At 34.2% G+C, this 17,426-nt stretch overlaps 1 long non-coding RNA gene across 1 annotated transcript in view; it reads left to right on the forward strand.

The window, feature by feature from the left end:
• The window catches only part of LOC111734649, a 67,715-nt gene extending 51,848 nt beyond the window's left edge, over positions 1-15,867 (forward strand). Inside the window, exons 2-3 of the long non-coding RNA XR_002778538.1 lie at positions 14,566-14,728; positions 15,433-15,867. This is a non-coding gene — a long non-coding RNA (uncharacterized LOC111734649). The remainder of the gene's footprint in view (positions 1-14,565; positions 14,729-15,432) is intronic.
• The last annotated feature ends 1,559 nt before the right edge of the window (positions 15,868-17,426 follow it).

Here is a 17,426-nt window from a genome sequence, read left to right on the forward strand (position 1 = left end):
TGTTCATTATTTTGCTTTGGATATGGAGAAGTTCAGACGCAATAAGAATGATTCAGGTAAAAATGCAGAAATTCTGTGGTTATCCCAGGAGGGAGGTGTACCTCCCCAGACAACTCAACAAAGGAGAGACTCAAACTAAACCCACCAGTTGAAAGTGCCTGAAGGGTTTCCCTGCCTCAAGTCTGTAACCTTATACATACAAGACTGCAGAGATCTGGGGAAGGCAAGAGCATAGGAGACATGCAGAGACCGAGAAATAACATACCTTTCCTCTTCAGATCAATAAAACAGGCTGTGGTACACGTTGAGTAATTATCTAATGGCATAAAAGAGTTAATGAACATGATGCTTGGTGTTTTCAAAACAGTAAAGCTTAGGCTGGTAAATGCGAACTACTTCACAATTTCCAATTATTATGATATTTTTGAAAAGTGATCAACATTACAGTGTTCCCTGTTCAAGAGATTTATATATTCAGGAGATAGAGCAAGATTTCCAAGGTCACCCAGAAAGTCCATATTTGTGCATTAGATAGCTCCACAGATGTTTGAAATTTGCTAGGAAAAAAAATGATTCCTTTTCATTAAATATAGATGGATGAGCACATGGAGACATTATCAGAATATAAAAAAGCCTACAAGTTTGTTATGAAATACATTAGAAAGCACATTCAGAGATTTAAATAATAGCTTCATGAACCATGGTCAAATGATAAATAAACATGAGGTTCTGTAGTACTTTTTTAATGAGAGGGGTTATCCAAATGAAGTTTAGAAGATAGCTAGACTAAGCAGAACTGTCCTGACAAACTTGAAGCAGTTAAAAATGTAGGAAACTTTAGGAGAAAGTATGTGAGTTTGATGGGCACCTGTCAAGAAATGAGAATTTTAAGGCCAACAAAATTAAGGTCTTGTTGCCAAAAAGAAAATGAAAAACATATCAAAATGGCCATTCAGAGCTTTCACAGTCAGAAAAATGGGTCATAGAGTACAAAAAGAGGCCCAGTTTTCAAATCCTTCTTTTTAATGTCATCTATTATTTATTTATTTATTTATTTCACAATTTTCTTCACTCTATTACTTTTTAAAATATTTTTTAATTTTTTTAATTACAGTTGGCATATAATATTATATTAGTTTCAAGTGTACAACATGGTGATTAGACATTTATATAATTTACAATGTGGACACCCCAATAAATCTAGTATCCATCTGATATCATACATAGTTATTACAATATTATTGATTATGTTCCTCATGTTATACTTTATATCCCCATGGCTATTCTATAACTACAAATTTGTACTTCTCAATGCCTTCCTCCTTTTTACCCATCCCTCAACCTCTCTCCCATTTGGCAACCATCAAAATATTCTCTGTAGCTATGAGTTTGTTTCTCTTTTCTTTATTTTGTTCTTTAGACCCCATAGAGATGACATTTGCCTTTCTCTGTCTGACATACTCCTCTCAGCACAATACCCTCTACCCATGTTGTTGAAGGTGGCAAGATTTCATTCTTTTTTTTCATGACTGAGAACTATTCCATTTGATATATGTACTACCTCTTCTTTATCCATGCATCTATTGATGGACACCCAGGTTGCCTCTATATCTTGTTATTGTAAATAATGCTCCAATGAACATATGAATTCACATGTCCCTTTTAAGTAGTGTTTTGGGTTTGTTCGAATAAATATCTAGAAGTTGGATTACTGGGTCCTTCTTTGTCTCTTGTTTTATAGCCTTTGTTTTAGTTTATTTTGTCTAGTATAATTATTGCTCCTTAGCTTTTGATTGTTTGTTAACATTTTTATAATATATATTTTTCCATCCCTTTACTTTCAGTCTATGCATCTTTCGATCTGAAGTGAGTCTCTTGTAGGCAGCTATGTAGCAGTCTTGTTTTCGTATCCATTTAAACACCCTATCTTTTGATTGGAACATTTAATCAATTTATACTTAAAGTAGTTGTTGATAGATGTATAGTTATTACCATTTTATTAGTTGTATTTTTAATCTTTTTTCTTTTTCTTCTTCTTAAAGAAGTCCCTTTAACATTTCTGGTATAGTGGCTTAATGTTGATGAACTCCTTTAACTTTTTCTTGTCTAGGAAGCTCTTTATCTGTCTTTTGATTCTAAATGATAGCTTTGCTGGGTAGAGCAGTCTTGGTTGTAGGTGCTTGCATTTCATCACTTTGACTATTACCTGTCAATCCCTTCTGCCCTGCAAATTTGCTACCGAGAAATCAGCTGACAGTCTTATGGGAGCTCCCTTTTAGGTAACTAACTGTTTTTCTCTTGCTGTTTTTGACATTCTCCCTTTGTCTTTAATCTTTGGTGTGGGCCTCTTTGAGTTCCTCTTATTTGGGACTCTGCACTTCCTGGGCTTGTATGACTATTTCCTTCACCAGGTTAGAGAAATTTTCCATCATTCTTTCTGCAAACAGGTTTTCAATTTCTTGCTCTCTCTCTTCTCCTTCTGGCACCCCTATGATGTGAATGTTGATATACTTGATGTTGTCCTAGAGTCTAATTAAACTATCCTCACTTTTTTTTTTTAATTCTTTTTTCTTGTTGCTGTCCTGATTGGGTGCTTTCTACTACCTTACCTTCTAAATCACTGATTCAGTTTTCTGCTTTATCTTATCTACCGTTGATTCCCTCCAATGTATTCTTAATTTCTGACTGGTTCCTTCTTATGTTTTCTGCCTATATTTTTATGTTTTCTATACCTTTGTTAAAGTTATCACTGAGTTCATCCCCTAAGTTCATTGAGCATCTTTATGATCAGTGTTTTGAACTCTGCATCTGGAAGACTGCTGCTTGTCTCCATTTTGTTTAGTTCTTTTTCTGGAGTTTTGTTTTGCTTTTTCATTCCAGACATGTTTCTTTGCCACCCCATTTTAGTTGCCTCCCTGTGTTTGTTTCTATATATTAGAGAGGGCTGCTATGTCTCCTGGTTTTAGTAGAGTGGTTTTATTACTACATACAGGTGTCCTGTCCTGTGGGGTTCAGTGGCAGTTCTCCCTGGTCACCTGAGTGGGGTTCTCCAGGTATGTCCCTTGAATGTGTTGTGTGTGCCCTCCTATTGTAGTTGAGTTTTAGTTACTGTTTGCACATTAATTGGAGGGATTGACCCTCGGACTGATTGGTTGTGAGTACCGGCCTGTGAGGAGCTGATCCTATGGAGCACAATTCACTTCAGCAGAGCTCTGGTGCCTGACAAATATGCCCTTTGGGTGTGTCGTCCTAGGATGCAGCCCTGGTGGTGTTCCAGCTTGTCTGGAGCTGGTCACTTGGTGTTGCTGGCCCCTGGGCCTTCTGGGAGGGTCCTAGCCACAGGCCAAATTCAGCTGTAACCTGTGCCCTGCCCAAGGCCACCTGGCAAGAATCACCAAGCAATCTGCAGATGGCCACCATCTATGCTGGGCTTGGAAGTGCCACAAGATGCTGAGTCACAAATGGAGGCTGGCTGCTGTTAGTGCTGGACTTGGGGCTGCTCAGCAAGATATATGGGCACATGGAGGCCAAATGCTGTTCGTTTAGGTATTGCAAACCTTTGAGAGATTTTAGAAATGTTTGCAGCATGGGCTAAATCAGGCTATTTGTATGGAATAGCCACTGGAGGTAGCTTCAGTGGGCCTGCAAGTTGGACGAGGCAAGGTCTCAGGGAATCTCCAGGGCAGAGTGACCAGTGTTAGCCAAGTTGATGGAGACTCAAATATGGCAGCCACCTGGGTCTGCATGCTGGATCGGAGAAGAGCTCAACAAAGGAAAAATGGCTTCTCTCTGGAAGAAAGCTGCCCCTCCAAGACTTGTTCAGAAGCTGGACAACTCAGTTCCTCTCTGTATGTCCCTGGAGCCCTTCAAGCTGCTGCCCAAGTGCTGGAACTCAGAGAAAGTGAGTTTGTCAGTGAGCAAGCACAGGCCCTTTTAAAGAAATGTCTGCGACTTCAGGCATCTTCTATCTCACTCAGCAGTAATCTCTGCTAGTTTTCACAGCCAGAAGTTGTGGAGATTTCTCTTCCTGGCACTGGAACCCTGGGCTGGGGAACCTGGAATATGGATGGGACCTGTTGCTCCTCCAGGGAGACCTACACAGCCGAGATATCCCTCCCCATCCTCAACTGCCATAGATGGGTGCGAAACCAACCCATTCTGCATTTCTGCCCTTCCCACCAGTCTGAAAATGGCTTCTTCTGTATGTCTCCAGTTGTAGGACTTCTTTTCAGCTAGACTTCAGGCTACTCCCAATAATGATTGTTCCATAGTTTAGTTGTAATTTTGATGTGGTTGTGAGAGGCGGCAAGCATAGTGTTTACATACTTTGCCATTTTGACTAGAAGCTCAGTCATCTATTATTTTTTTTTTGAGCTCAATTTATTTATTTTTTTAAATTAAGTTTATCGGGGTAACATTGGTTAATACAATCATATAATTTTCAGGTGTACATTATCATTTGGCATCTGTATATTCTATTGTGTGTTTACCACCCAAAGTCCAATTTCCTTGTTACCATATATTTGATCCCCTTTACCCACTTCACCCTCTCCTTACCCCTCTATATTTGATCCCCTTTACCCCATCCACTTCCCCCGTCCTCCCCTACCCTACTAGTAACCACTACTCTATAGTCCTCTGGTGGTTACTAGTCTATAGTCTATGTCCATGAGTCTCTGTTTGTCCTGCTCATTTGTTGCTTTTAGGTTCATATCCCACATATAAGTGATATCATGTGATTTTCAACTTTTTCTCTCTGGCTTATTTCACTTAGCATGATTATCTCGAGTTCCATCCATGTTGTCACAAATGGCAGTATTTCAGTCATCTATTATTTTATAATTAATATTTATCACTATAGTGTATTTATCTCTCAATGTACATAAACACACATATATATACACACAAATATATATATTATACACACATACATACATTTTATTTCTTTTTTTTTTTTATTTAATTCAAAGGGCTCCAAACTGTAAAGAGTAGTTGTTAGCAAGGGATTTCCGGAGATTTTGACTTTACATTTTATATATTTGTTTATTGTTTAAATTATTTACAATAACATGCACAACTTTTATAGTTGGAATAAAAGATGTTTCCTTATTTTAAAAGCTCTTTATAATACTTTTGTTTTATGTTTAAAAATCTGTGATTCTTTTTTGTGAATCATTCTTTAGTAAGACTGAAGCTAGTACAAAATAAACAACTTTATGAAAGACAGAAGAGGAAGGGCTCTGTACTTTCAATTATGCTATTTTAAAATGTGGAATTATTCAAAGTTAATTATGTTGTTACAATTGCATCTGATTAGACTATATTAATGATTCATATTTTTATTGTCTTTACACTATAAGATCCTCCAGAAAACATAATTATTCAGATGGAAAAGAAAAAATAAGTTAAAAGCAATAGAACAATATATGAATTTGACATAAGATTCTTAGATCTTTTTATTACACTTATTATAGGCTTACAGAATCAGAATTCTTAAAAAAGCAAACACTAAATTAATAGAGTAGATAATAAAAATTCAGAAATAAGAGAGAAATGGCTAAAAGCAGGTACAGTCTATTTTCCTACATATGAAAGGCTTAAGTATCTAAATTTTCTAGAAGAAAACAATTTGCTTCATTACATAGATTTCTATATGATGTCCTCGAATGAGTGCTATTAGCAAAGTCAAAGCATTCTGAGAAATTGTGATTGTATTTGAAATATAACTGGCTCAAACAAAGTAAAATCAATATATATACTATAGTACTTTTCATGGCTTTAGTGAGCTAATATGTAACTTCTCTTCTCAAGAGTAGGCAATATTTTCAAAAATTATTACCCAAGAGAAACATACCTTCATTTTTTTCATAAATTTGGCAGATTTGGTAGTACTTTTGTTTAGGAAACACTGTATCGAGCAACTTTTTGTTCCTATTGAATTGGCTCTTTTCTTCTGGCCTCCTCCCATATACAGAGCCTGGCTTACTTGAGAAACAGCACAGAAAATATCAACTTTACCACTTACATATTAATTTCCATCTCTAGAGAAGTATTTTGCTTGAGATTTAAAGGAATGAACCCATAAATTCAAATGCCCCAGGACAGGTAACACAGTTAGCATCCTCAGAATAGCTTATACAGTGATACTAGTTCTAACGAATTCTCCATTAAATAATTTACACAGTAGATTAAATTTTGAACAAATTAAGAGATTTGGGGCTAGGAAATTACTAGGAGAAGGCAAACTCTAGTTGGAGAACCCTAGGGACTAGGAACATAGAGTGGGAGAAGGGACACCGAAAAATGATGCAACAGTCAGGGTCCTGGCTAGAAACCGATACATCATTCAAAAGAGGTAATTGAATACGTTTAATGAAGGGACTATTTCCAGAGATGCAGGCAGGACTAATGGGAAGAACAAGATATAATAAAGCACTTCCATGTTAACACCAGAGGGAATCCATGACAACTCCTTGACTTGAAAGTACTAGAGGAGTATCAGTTACTAGAACCCAATGAGATATATAGCTGTAAGAAAGGACTGTCTGACAGGAACTATGGCCTTCAGTTTAAGAAACAAAAAACAAAAAACCCAGTCATTGCCAGTTATCACTAAGCAAGGAGGGAGTTGTAGAAAAAATTCCCAATTTTGTTCTCTAACCTCCATTCTCCCGCCCATTTTCCTCATTGGCCAAGCCCAGTGAAGTCAGAGGGAAATGGAGCCCTCCTGATGCAGTTCGTAGAAGTCAGCCTCCCGTGGGTCAACAGGGGGTGAAGACCAGACAGGGGATCTAGAGTGATAAATATGTGAGTAAGGAGTGTTGAGAATGAACTTAATTTTAAAAAGTGCTATCTGTCCTGTCAGACATGGACTTTATAATTTTATAAGTAAACTTATTCCCAGACCACAAAAGAGTAAATAAGAACAATTAATTTTGAGATTTTTAACTAGATTCATCAGGGCAAAGTTTTTGACCCTAACATAGTACCAGAAATGTCCCAAATAATATTAAGCTGGTTCTGCCATAATAAAACAAAACAAAAGATAAAATTTATCTAGAGATTGTATTAAAATGATGTAATAGAGGATATAATAGAAGAAACTACATTTGAAAATTTTCCAGAGTTTACACAAGATATAAATCTTTAAAGTGAAAAAACTTGGACACATATAAACACACACACACACACACACACACACACAACAAGCGAGCAAGTGCGAGAGCAAAAGCAATGTGGCAGATGGTTATTATTTGAAGAATCAGAATTAAAGGTATATGAGAATACTTTGTACCATTCTTGCAATTGTTTTGTAAAGTCTGAAATAGTATCAAATATAAAGGTTTAAAAATATATATAAATTACTTAACACAGTATCTGCTACATATGAAATTCTCAATAAGTACTATATGTTGATGCTGTCAGAATTAATTGGATAACACAATTAGATAAACACATTATAAGAAAACTACAAAATCAAAAATCAATAAAATTATCCTTTTGCAATCTCTTTTGCAAATTGTTCCTCACAAAGTTAGATGGAAAATTTTAAACAAAATTTTAGCAAATTTAATCTAGCAATATATTAAAATGATAATATATCATGAATAAGTGGGATTTATTCACTATTACAGTAGAAAATCAATCAATCTAAGTAATCAGATTAACAGACTAAAAAAACCTCAAAACCAAAAAACAACCATGTGATCATTTCAATAAAGGCAGAAAAACTACTTGACAAAGTCCCACCATGCATTCCAAACTGAAAAAATAAAATTCTCAGGGAACTAGGAATAGAAAGGAACTTCCTCTACATAATAAGAATACTTACAAAAAACCTACAACTCACATAACCCTTAATCAATGATTAAAGACATAATTCTTGTCAATTACTGAATGTTTTCCCCTAATATAGGTATAAGGAAAAGAAGAGTATACGTTTATAAATAAAAGATATATATATATTCAATTGAATTTCAGTACTTTTCAACATTGTACTGCAGCTTCTAGCTCAAGCAATATAATAAGAAAAATAAATTAAATACATCTGGATTGAAAAGGAAGTAAAACTGCATTACTCACAGATGATATGATTCTATAGAATCTACAAAAAAAACAGCTAGAACTAATTAGCAGGTATTGCAGAGTTTCAGAATATAATATTAATATATAAAAATTATTTGTATTTTTTATACTGGCAACAAAAAATTAAAAATTAAAATTAAAACCAGAACAAATGAGATCAGTAAGTTTTGGGACTAGAGGTTAGGAAAGAGATTGCAAAAGGATACAATGGAACATTTTTGAGAAAAAACTTAAAATGATTCATTTCTGCTGTACATAAAATATATCTCGATAAATCTAATGTTAAAAATTTGGAGATAGGAAAAAGAAAAAATAAGAATCCATGTGTCCATGTTAATAAATAAACAAATAAATAAATAAATGACTAAATAAAAAGGGAAAATTGTTCCTTAGAGTGCAAACTAATAAATGTAGAAGAAATGGAGTTAGAAAATCCACCATTTTAAAACTATCAAATTAATAACCGAGTCAGAAAAAAATTGTATAGTTGTTAAACTAGTAGGTGAATGATTAATAAGCAAAGGAGATATTTACCTACCTCAAAATTACAAACTTGAAAAAAAATTCATATTATTTATTAATTTAAAAGGAAAAATGTAAATCTCTTGGTAGAGAAACCCAGCAGAAATAACCTTAACTAAGTATCAAAGTTAAGGTTATGAATAATGGAACAAACTAAAATCATGTATCTCCTACCATAGTACACCGAGTAATATTTTTCAAGAATTCTCATGATAAATGCAAAGCTTTAATCAATCATGAGGAATATCAAACAAGCCAAAACTGAGAAGTATACTACAAAATAACTGGTTCATAGACCTCAAAAACATCAAGGTCAAAGACCAAAATATGCTGATTAACTATTCTAGATTACAGCAGACTAAAGAGGCATGACAAGTAAAGGCAACACATGATTTTTTATTTAATCCTAGGATTTGGGGAAAAAGTATAAAGAACATTATTGGAATAATTGTTAAAATTTGAATATGGACTGCCAATTAGGCAATGATATTATGTCAATGTTAATTTTATTGATTTTTGATAATAGTACAGTGGTCATGGAATAGAAATTCCTTGATTTTAGGAAATACATAATAAGGTATTTAGATTAAAAAAGGCATAATATCTGCAATTTATAAATCTATGTGCAGAGAGAGCAAGCAAATGATAAATATAAAGCAAAAGGTAGGAAATGTTAACAATTGGTGTATTTAAGTAAACGGCATACAATATTTCTTTATGCTATCAACTTACGGGCTAAGTTTAAGTAGAGCTCAGAAAAAAAATTATAACTTTAAGTTATTAATAAAAAGGAATAAAAATTAAACATCCAACTTAATAAGCTAGTTATATAACTATAAAATAAATCCAAAAAAATGTAGAATACAGTTAAAATAAAAGAAATAATTAATGAATTAGAAAATAAAAAAATAGTGAAATTAATAAATAGATCTAAAAGCTAGTTCTTTGAAACTTTAATATTAAAATTGATAAATTATTAACCATCCAAATCTAGTTAAAATGGAGAAAGTACAAATAAAAAATAAAAAATAAAGATATGAAAAATAATTTATAATAAAGAGGAAATTGACAAAATTATGAGGAGGATTTTGTTTAACTCCAGGAAAATATATTTGAAGACTTAGTTGAAAATAAGATTACTTAGAAAAATATAAATTTCCAAAACTGACCTCAAAACAGACATCAAATAGGCAAATTCTCAAGGAACTGAGAAAGTAATAAGGATTCTCCCATAAAAAGTGCCAACTCTTTACTATTGGGAATGTTTGTAGTGTTTTGATATTGAACATTATGCTGACTTGGCTTGAGATAGAAGTAAGGTATATAATTAGATATAGATTTAATTATAGAGCCAATATAGACATTTAAAAAGATATAGGTATATTATTCTGTTAATAGTTATTGAATCATCTGATCATATTTTTATCAAAATCAAATGTGTGTTTTAAAAGTCAAAAGGAGGGAGATCTTCTAACAGCGATGTGAAGAGGTTATAGAATTCTACTTGGCAAAGAAACAAGTACAAAGCAAGGGAGAAAATGCCTAAAACCACCATCTGAAAATTTAAAAATGCTTATTCTTGGGAAATTGCTACAGTTTTAGGTATGAATGGCAGCAGTTCATGATTTTCTGGCCTCAGCTGCTCTCATCTCCCTCTCTTCCTTGACCCTTTGTTGCTTGGTAAGTTACAGGCTTGAAAACAGCAGCAAAAAACAATAGCTTTAAAACCAGAGGTGGTCGACTTGATTTGAGAGGAAAGGAGAATCAAGAAGAGCAAGGAGAAAGATGGGTGTGAAAACCCCATATATTGCCGGTTAAAAATGGCAGCCTCATTACAGAATGAGTGGAGAAAGACCACGATTTTGTTAGTCCAAGGTTTCAGACCTTGCATTAGAACCAGTGACATGCCAGGCACAAATTTAACGGTGAGATCCATAACAGCACTGAGATAAGCTCTTCGCTCATTCCTGTCCAACTGCTAAACTATGCAAAGTGTCTGGGAGACCTAAGAGGGACCTGGGACAAATGAAAGCCAATGTAGATTTCAGAACTGGCTGCAACTTTGAAGGTATTCTTCAACACACACATATCTCAATCATCAATGTCTGAGGAAGACTTAGAGAATTAAGGTATCTGCTCAAATTGTTGGCTGACCACTTAACTATGCAGAGGGAGAGCCCCAGAAAGGAATGCTAAGGAGAAGAAAAAAAAAAAAAACTGAGCAGACACATCATTGGCTCTAGTGTGGTTTAAGTTCAAGAAGTTACTATGACAAAGAAACAAAATAATAACAAAAACCCACAATACAAATGAGCCTTAGAAAAATAAAACAGAATGCGCAGATGCTACAATATGTTATCCAAAGTTTTTATTTTCACACAACCATTATAAGACATGCTAAGACACAGAAGAGTGCAACTCATACACAGGAGGAAAAAAGCAGTCAAGAGAAATTGACTCTTGAGAACCCACATGAAAGAATCAAATGGAAATTCTAGAGTTGAAAAGTATAATAACTGAAATAAAAAATTCACTAGGTGAACTCAACAGCAGGTGTGAAATAGTAGAAACCTTAGTGCATTAGAAAATAGATCAATAAAAATTATCTAATTCAAAGAACAAAAAGAAAAGAAATTTAAAAAAAGTAATACAGTTTCAGAGATCTGCACAAGTAAATCATTCCAGCATATATTTATTGGGAGTCATGAAAGGAGGGCAGAGAAAGAGGCAAAAAATTATTCAAAATATAATGGCTGAAAACTTCTCATTTTGATGAGAAACATTTATTTCCAGACCCAAGAAGTTCAATGAACACCAAGAAAATATAACGTGCACAAAAATGCAACTAGACACATTATATGCAAATTCATAAAAGCCAAAGGAAAGAGAAAATCTTGAAAGCAGTGAGAGAAAACAACTCATTTCATAGAAGGAAATGACAATGTGATTGATGGTTAATGTCTCATAAGAAATAATGGAGGCCACAAAAAAGAGGAATTATGTATTCAAAGTATTGAAAGAAAAAACAGTTGAAAAAGAATTCTATAGCCTAGTGGAATTATCTTTTCTAAAAAAAGCAAAATAAAGATATTCCTAGATGAACAAAAATTGATAGAACAAATATTGATAGAATTTTCACTGCAGATCTGACTTAAAGGAAAAAACAAGGTAAATCCTACAGGCTGAAGGAAATTACAGATAGTAACTCAGATCCACAGGAAGGAATGAAAGTCATCAGAAACACATGAGTAAATGAAAAGACTATAACATTTATGTATAATTTTTCTGTCTTAATTTCTTTAAAATCAGAAGATTTTTTAAAGCCATAACTCTATTACATTATTATGTTTTGTGATATATATAAAGGTTTTATATATATGACAATAATACTCCATTCAAAAGGCAGAGGTAGAATGGAGTTAAAAAAAACAAGATCTTACTCTCTGTCTACAAAAGAAATACCTAAAATTCGAAGGTACAGATAGGTGAGGGTAAAAAAATGAGAAAAAAAAATGCATGCATACAGTAACCATAATAGAGTTAGAATGGCTATATTAATATGAGATGAAATATTCCTTGAGACAAAGATTATTACTAGCAATGATTTTGTTGACAACGATTTATAATGATAAAAGAGTTAATACATCAGAAACATATAATATAAATATATATGCTTATAACAACATAACCCCCAAATGAAGTAAAGACTGACAGAAGTTAAGGAAAAATAAAAAATACAACAGTCACAGTTGGAGATTTAGCTACTCCTGTCTCAGTGATAGAAGTAGAGAGAAAATGAGTAAGGATATGGAAGCCTTGAACATCATCAAAAGGACCTAAATGACGTTTAAAGACGCCTCTCCACATATCAACAACAAAATGCACATTATTTTTAAGCACACATGAAACAATTTTTAAGATAGACTAGTATATGCTATTTCATAAGGCCAGTCTCACAAAAATTAAAGGGATTGAAATTACACCAAGTACTTTTATGATAATGGAATTAAATTAGAAATCAACAATAGAAAGGTTTTTCGGAAATTCTCAAATTTTTGGAAAATAAACAACAGGCTTCTAAATAACTGATGGTCAAGAAGACCCGCAAGGGAAATTGCAAAATACTTTAAACTGAATGAAAACAAAAGCACATCAGAATTATGGGATACAGCTGACGCGATACTTAGAAGGAAATATAGATTGTAAAATACTTACATATTTAAAGAAGAAAGGTCTAAATCGATAATCTTATTTTCTACCTTGACAAACAAAAACAAAGGTAAACTTAAAGTAGAAAGAATAAAAAATAAAGACCAAAGCAGGAATCAGTGGAATAAACACATAAAAACAATAGAAAATATCAATGAAACCAAAAGCTGGTTCCCTGTAACGATGAATAAAATTGGTAAACATAAGTACAGACCTTATAGGAATTACAAGAATTATAAGAAAAGATGAACAACTTCATATGCCTACAAATTTAACACGAATAAAATGGATAAATTCCTAGAAAGATGCAAATTACCAAAACTGACTTGAGAAATAATAGAAAACTTGAATGACCTTTGCAAAATAAGGAAATTAAATTAGTAACTAAAAATAAGAGAAGAGGGAGATCGCAGAGAAGGAGACTCTATGAAATTCTGCATTATTTAAATCTTTTATGATGAGAAGATAGTGCTGAATTATTTGTGTGATAATAAAGATGTCTGTTTATGCTAGCTATAATTATTTAGAGTTCAGCTTAAAAATTAAATTCATAGGATACATCAGGCTTCATCCAGCACCGGGTTCATTTAGTTTTAAGGATGCAAACAGAAAATAGTCCAGCACATACAACAACATAGCCATGGTCTTGAGTCTCCAAGGCACAGCTTACAATGTCCCTGTCATGTTGCTTCTAGAATATTCATGGTCATAAGGAATGAAGCTGAAAATGTGAAAATGTGTAGATTATCATAGCTCAGAGAACTATCAGCTCTATGGTCCCTTAAGCTTTTTTTTTTTTTTTTAATCAGTAGTGACTCAATTTCCTTCTTTTTAACTGAAAAAATTTTATGTTTTAATTTTAAACTTTCTTTAAATTATAGGTGATATACGATATTATATTAATTTCAGGTATACAACATAGTGATTCAACATTTATACACCTTACAATCTGATCACCACGGTAAGTCTAGTAACCATCTGTCACCATACAAAGTTATGATGATATTATTGACTACATTGCCTGTGCTGTACAAATTTCCTTAAGCTTTTTTTCCAAGTTAGTCACACTGCTCTCTGAGTTGTATGCAACTAGCATCAATTCTCTGACACAGCTGCATCTCCTAAATACCAGTTATCCACTACTCAGGCTCAATAATGAGGGAGGTATGGTTTGGTCCTGTGCCTAGTCCTTGGCCAGATTCTCTTTTAATATGGATTTTCTCTAGCTAAATTCCTAAAAGTTCTTTTAGTTAATTTTGCAAGGAGGCTTGAACAAATCCTCAGACTTTCCTGAAACTAAAAAAATGGTCAAAGAAACAGCTGTTAACTCTTTTTAAAAGTCTAGACAGATATCACTCGAAGATTTATGTTATGTCTTAAGATTACAGGTAATATTACTTCTTTCTTATTTAAACTTTCACCTGTTTTGCAATTTTGCAATGAGCACTATATATAATTAATTTTATATGCAGAAAAATAAAGCTATTTCTAAAAATAATAAATTTTTATAAATGAAATCAGATATTTGCTTAATTGGGGAAATGAATAGTTGGTGCAGATGGTAAATATTTTCATACTTGCCAATGTTGAGAAGACAAATAATTTATTGTCATGTGGCAGTCTTAAAAATTACATTTTAACTTTAATAATTATTTTTTAAGTTATTTCAAAATTCCAAATAAGCTTTGAAACTAAAATAGTGGAAGGAACACTTTCGAGTACATTTAATTTTCTATTCTACTTTCATAGCAAGTTGGGTTCTCCAGGAAGACTCAGAGACGGACTCCTAGCATGCAGGAGGTTTATTAGAGGGCAGTTGGAATCAAGTTCCCCTGTGGAAAACAAGCGATGCACGCAGGATTGAGCAAAGGGGAAAAGTAAAGTTGTAATGCAGTCTCAACAGAAGCTTCAGGTAACCCCCATCTCCAAAGATGGTGACCTTTGGTAGAGGCGAGGAAGAATGGAGTAAAAGGGAAGAGGAAGGGGTAGGGCCTTTGCAGGCCCACATTGATGACGTTGGCCCTGGGAAGGGAGCATGTGGTTGGCCCTGGGAAAAGAACATGTCTTCAGTCGAGGTGATATCTGAAGGAGCTGATGCCTTGAGGCCTATCTTCCTTGGAGTAACCCTCCTCTCAGCAGCTGAGTAATCAGGACTTTATTCCTGAAGGGAGATGTGGGCAGTACATTACAGTGTTCATCACAATTTGAAAGTGGCAAATGAGTTACAGTAAGTTTGTCTTGTAATATAGTCTGCATAGCAGACACTATTAGTTGCCTGGCCAAGATCCAACTTCTCTAGGTAGTCTATTTTATTTGAAGCAGTGATGTGCCCCGGCCAGGTGAAGTAACATGAGTATCTAAATCAGTTTTGAGAATCCTGTTCTCTGCTTCCTAAAGCCTCTACCTGCCCTCCTGCCCTCTGTAGCAGTTGAATGTGGTTAAGTAGCCCAATGATAAGATAATGAGACCTAAGGAAATGTCTGCTACAGGAATTCTGAAAAATACGTGTATTTTTTTTTTTGTTGTTGTTGTTGTTGTTGTTGTTGTTATAAAGAACAGATGAAGCTGATACCCTCTTACATCTTCCTAATTCCCTCTTTCTTTTTTCATACACAGCCATGGTACCATGGTACTTGTAGCTGCAGAAGTTATTTTGCAACCAAGAGGAAAAGATCAAGAGAATTGTTATGAGCTTGGTCTGACATTTGTGAGCCGCTGACTAAAGCCACAATATTACTTCTGGGTTTCTTGCTCTTTAAGAAAAATAACCCCTAATTGTTTGAGTAGCTAAAATTAGATAGTTTGTCACTGGCAGCAAAGCATAATTCAAAATGAGCCAAGAGTTATAAAATAAAATGATGACTCTATTGAAAATATATAGTTGATACATGTAATGTATGTATGTGTGAGTGGGTTTACTAAATTGTAGTGTTTTCAATAAATTTGAAAACACAAAAAACTATATCTTTCTTCTGGGATTTCATACTGCATATTATCATAAATTATATTGGTTAGTAGCTTTAAGATGTTCTGCCATAAATAAACCTATTTCAACAAAGTTTAGCTTCTTAAACATATTTGACAAAAAATACCTATTAACACTTCACTCACTAATGTAGAAAAGATTGGGAAATATTATTTAGCATGTGTTCTGATCCATGATTCATTAACTTATTCCCTGTTTCTATAATTATTTTCTGCAGCAGTATTCCTAGGAGCGTCCAGTTTAAGTTGAATTAAGCAAAAATGGTGAAGCCTCGTTACTCCAGATTACTGAAGCAAGCAAAGTAGCTGTGAGAAATTGATGTGTTTTAGGATGTGGTCTAAGCACAACAGAGAAACATGTGTAACAGCACATTTGCAGATCACAACTAACCTGCAAACTTTGTTTGCTGGTCACAATTAACATCCTGTGTCTCTCTACGGTAGTTATTTTTATCTGTCTGCAATCAGCCCCCTTTTACTACTGCGTGGGCTTGCTTATCGACAGTGCAGAAGCAGAGAGGTGAGGTAGATGCATGCAGTTTTCTATGCTGAAGGAGGACTCCGTCTATTTTGGCACAGAAAGTAATGGTCATGGTCACTTTAACAAAGTCTTGAGTTGCATTTGCTCACATAGCTTCATGGCCTATTGTCTATCTCTATCTATCTATCTATCTATCTATCTATCTATCTATCTATCTATCTATCTATCTATCATTATCTACAAAGAGGGAATTTGCTGCACTCCCTCTAAAGTCATTCTAGTGTGAATGACTGGATACTAGCCTTCCTTTTCTCTTTGACCTACTTCAAAAATGGTCCATTTTTCCTTGTAGTTATTTATTCAGGTAGTCTTCTGAAAGATGACTAGGAATGTCTCACAGACATGCAAACTAAAACTTTCTGAAATTGAACTTTTGATTCCTTCTCCATCTTTCACATTTTGATAACAGCATCGTCATTACCCAGAAACCTAATTCAAGCCAGAAACCTGGAACTCATCCTTGCTGCCTTGGCGTGTCTCTCACCCTCACATCCAACCCATTTTCATGCCCTGACTTCAGAAGACTGTATTTCTCTGCTGCCCTTTGTAGGCTAAGCATCATGATCTCTTGCCTAGACCACTGCAAAGAGCCTCTCTACTCCTATACTGATGGCTTTTATGATCTCTTCCCCACAAAGCATCCAGAATAATATTTTAAAAACTAAAGTAGACTAGGTCACTCCCTTGCCTAATGGGCACTCTCAATGTCTTAACATTGCATTAAGAATAAAATTCCAACTCCTTACTTTGTCCTCCCTCATGCCTCACATGGCTTGGTTACTGCACAGTTTTCTAGTTTCAACATATAAGACTTCCTTTTGCTCTGTGGTCTACCCCAGGGTAAACTACACAGCCCATAGACCAAATCCACTCCATCATAAGTTTTTACAAATAAAGTTTTATTGGAACACAGCCATACTTATTTTTTTTTCTGTAAATCTGTGGCTGTTTTTGTGTTCAACAGAGACATATAGCTCCAAAAGCCTAAAATATTTACTATTAGACAATTTGCCAATCACTCCTTTAGCATCTCACTAGCTTACTTTTCCCCCTCGATCAAGATGACACTTTACCTCTAGCCTTT

The sequence above is a fragment of the Pteropus vampyrus genome, unplaced genomic scaffold (genome assembly GCF_000151845.1).
Source record: "Pteropus vampyrus isolate Shadow unplaced genomic scaffold, Pvam_2.0 Scaffold1, whole genome shotgun sequence".
Classification (NCBI taxonomy): domain Eukaryota; kingdom Metazoa; phylum Chordata; class Mammalia; order Chiroptera; family Pteropodidae; genus Pteropus; species Pteropus vampyrus.